Source organism: Pyrus communis, chromosome 6 (genome assembly GCF_963583255.1).
Source record: "Pyrus communis chromosome 6, drPyrComm1.1, whole genome shotgun sequence".
Classification (NCBI taxonomy): Eukaryota; Viridiplantae; Streptophyta; class Magnoliopsida; order Rosales; family Rosaceae; genus Pyrus; species Pyrus communis.
This window is the reverse complement of record NC_084808.1, coordinates 2413192-2417605: the sequence shown is the minus strand read 5'-3', so window position 1 is coordinate 2417605 and position 4414 is coordinate 2413192.

Sequence of the window (4414 nt, the reverse complement as noted above, 5' to 3'; positions counted from 1 at the left end):
CATTGTAATCTATTATTTTTTGTTGAATTGATTCACCCACATAGGTAATCTAGTTTTGGTGTGTAAAAAATGTAACTAGTAAAATTAATTCTTTATCCCAAATGTTATTTGTTATTTTTTAATTGGATTCATCCTCCAACTGCAATGTAACGACCACCCATTCCCAATTTTACAGTTTCTATAATTTTAATAAGTGAATTTATGAAAATGCCCTTCGAGGCAAATGCGTTGACTTTGTTTGACCATCTTGTCATGTCAGGTAAGATCTATTTTCTTGGTGTATCCTCGTAGTCTTCGTCACTATGAATGTGTGGACACAAACAGAATGTGATTCGGAGTTATAACGAAGATTTTATGAGGTTTGAACGTCGAGGATATTTTGATAAAATTGATAATTAATTGGGCATGTGATATTTTTGTCTAACCATTGGGTGAGTACCATGTGGGCACCCAAAAATTCTGAAACTCTCTCTCTTCTCCTTTTTCTCTCCCGTTCTCTCTTTCTCTCGATAGTTCTCTCACTCTCTCTCGGCTCTCCCTTTCTTCACGTGAAACAAACCACCACAGCCACCAAAATTTTGGCTTGTTGAACATCAAAACCACCATTATCTGCATGTCCTCACCATCATAAACTCCGTTGTGATTTTTGTTTCATTGAAAAAGAACCTAAAACACGAGTTTAAAGAACAAGGTTTTGGGTCGAGACTTCTAGGCGTGATTCAGACAATTTTTAGCAATCTTTTGAACTTAAAACAGGTATAAATCGATTCCAGTAGTCGATTAGATAAATTTTCATGTTTGGATCGCGTGATTTGGTTGAAAAATGAGAAACTTATAACGATTTAAGGTTTGCCCAGTTTCCGGCGAACCCATGACCTTCAAGACCATTTTCCTCCCAAACTACGTTAGCCGCCAGGGAAGGTACCAATTTGTTCGTCTCATTCCAAGCTATGATTTCTGTTTTTGAATCACTCAATTTAGTTGAGTATTGACAAAGTTATGGACGTTTAAAGGTTGCCCAGAAATTCCGGCGAGAACCTAATTTTTCAGTGGACAGCCGTCTTTCAGACCATTTTTCGGCCACCATTTGGACTCCAAGAAGGTATAATCTTGTTCTACACTTCTCTAACTTCATTTTGGTACATTATGGGTCAAATTTGGTTGAGAAACGAGTGAGATATGGAGTTCTAAAGATTGCCAGAAAATTTCTGCAGAATCTGGCGACCGGAGAGGTTCAAGAAGAGGAATATTCTTTGGAATATTCCTTACATTGGCTGTTGACTTTTGTTGATTCTTTTCGAGTTTTGACCCAGGATCTAAATTAGGATAATTCGACGTCCTAAATCCATTTTTGACATCTATTTAGTGAAATTCTAATGTTTTAATGTAGTTTTATAGTTGATTGGCTAATTGACCGGCACATGAATTTGTGAGTGGCGGAGATCCAACTGTCGGATCGTGGTAAAATTTTAGTATGTTATTCTAGAAGCATAATTGATGTGAGATTTATACGCGCACAAATTAAACCCTCTTTTTATCAATTGTAGTAAGTATGTAAGTAAGGATCGTTCTGGACCGGGGATTAGGAGGGATTGCTAATCACTTGGATTTGACTCAAAAACGTAAAAACACAATATAAAACACTATACTAAACTCAAAGAATGCAAAACTAAACTTTAAAACACTAAGACAAACCAAAAGACTCAAAATACTTTAAAGACACAAACTAAATTGATTTCTAACTAAATTGAGCAATAAAGTAAAGGGGGATTGAGTTTTGGACTAAATTAAACTAAATGCACAGATTGCAATTAAAACAGATTGTAAAAACGAAATTGATGAAATAGAATGATGAGAAACTAGTTAGAGGGTTCCTTATCCACACATGAACATATGCATATAATTTGATTCCCAGTTTTGACTTCAACAAACGATGAATGACAATGCTCCAAGTTAATTAGGTCCGCTTAAATTAACCTTCAGATTTCCCTAGATTCATTGGATTGAATGGAATACGCATTACAACCAAATTATTCCTAATTAAAGTCCCTAACTATGGAATACGCATGATAGAGACATTCAACAAAGATCATTAAGTTCAACGGAAATCATAAACATCGACTAGGCATTCATAACTATGGAATACGCATGTTAATCCAGCCTAGGGTTTACTAAACACAATCGTGACTAGCGATTTTTACTACTCATGAATATAAGTTCATAACGATTAGGTGAAATTCCCTTATATCCTAGCATCAAGTTTAGGCATGCAAATTAAGTGTCGACCCTCAACCCACATACATAAACAAGTTCTTAATCAAAACAGAAAAGTAAACCACATCTAAAGTTCATGAATTCATAACTGGAGTAAATCAAATCATAACCAACATATGTCCATGGCTTCAAATTCGCCTCTAACTAAAAAGAAATTAGTTCCACATGTTTAACATAATTGAACAACAAGTTAAATTAAACATGAAAACGGAAACAAGAGAAGAAAGAACTCCAAACACTCCAATAGTTGCAGCTTGTAAAACAAACTGTGATGAATCAATGGATGATGGAATAGCTAAGGGGTTCTTCTCCACACATGTTACACTTGCATACAAGATGATTTTCAGTTGGTCTTTCGATAAATTATGAAACTCAACACCCCGGGTTAATTAGGTCCACTTAAATTAACCGTCAAGTTCTCCTTTAAGTTAATGAATTGGATGGGTTTGCGCAACGCAATTCACAACATTCTCCAAAAGTCCTTTACGTGAAAAGCACAATAAAGATACAATCAAAGATCATTAAGCATCATGAAAACTATAAGTGTTGACGAGGCCTTCGTTACTATGATGAGCATGAAACTAGTGCCAAGAATTCATTTAACGCGATTGTTTATAAGCAACCTCCACTACTTGTGAATATAAGTTCATAACTATTAGGTGAAACTCACTTATATTCTAGCGTCATATTCATGCATGAAAATTAAGCGTGCACTCTCAATAAACATACATAAATAAGTTATCAATCAAACGGTTAAACAAATTGAATTCACAACTTATGCAATTCCAACCAAAGGTAATCAAATCATATTGCAAGCATAAACATATATTTCGAATCCCCCCCTAGCCAAGGGGGTTTAGTTCCTCATGATTACAAAACAAAGAGAATTGAAATTAAACATTGAATTCAAAGGAAAAGAAACTCCTAAACATTCCAACAACTCAAACTTGAATTGTATGAACGTTTAGGCCCGCTTCTCTTCCTCTTTGTTGTAGCACAAGGTCTAAGGTGAGTTTTGGGGATTATGGATGATGTAGAATGGAGTGGGGTGGTAGGATAGTGTTTTGGAGGGATGGGAAGCCACGGCCAAGGGATGATTTCTGGTGGTGTTTGGATTAGTAGGGAACGGCAAAGAATGGGAGAAGTTGTGTGTTTTGTGTTTGATTTGTGGTGAAATGGAATGAATGTTTTGTGGCTGCAATGTATGTTTATTTATAGGTGAACAAGAGGGAATATGACAGCTAGGAGGTGGGTGGAAAGCTGGAAATGCAATGGGAGTGCACGGCATGGGTAGGAATGGGTGAATGTGCATGTGGCTGATTTATTTGAAGATGCATGTTCAATGACAGCTAGGTTGAATGATTAAAGGGTTGCTAGAATGTTGGAAATGCATGTGGAATGGCTGGAATGAAGGTGTTTTGCATGGCAACAAGGAGTTTGAATGATTGAATGTGCATATGGGTGAATATGTGGCTGCATGATGAAGTGGACAACCTGGAAATGCAAGGTGAATGTGCACGGCAATGATGGGTTCTTTTGGTGATGAATGTGGCTGCAAGGTGTGGATGATTATGGGTGCATGTTTGAATGATTAAAGGGTGCATGTGGGTGAATGTGTGGCTGCATGGTTGAGGAATAAGTGCATGTGGGTTGGAAATGCATGTGGATTGGCTGGAATGAAGAGAGTAATGCACGGCAAAATGTGAATGGGTGATGGGATGCACGGTTTTGGGAGAGAATGGGAGTGCATGTGGCTGCAATGGATTAAAGAGGGAATGATGATGAATGTGAACTCTTTGTTCTTCATTTTCATTTCTTCATCTCTAGCCTCCTTTGGTCTTCAATTTCGTCCATCTACTTGGCTTTAAGCATATGCAATCCATTTAATGCCCCAAACTACTCCAAAATGCACCAAAATGCACTTTCTTGCTCCTTTAGCCCTTTGGACCTACAAACACACGAAAATAGCTTAAAGTACTAAAATTACTAAGTACTAGCAACATAAATGCAAGAAAACAAGCAAACTAAGGCGCATAAATATGCTCCTATCAATAATGTGGATCATTGGAAGTTATGGATCATAAATTCAAGGTGCAGATCTTCCAGATTGAGTTATATAGGGTTATAGACCTTACCGTCG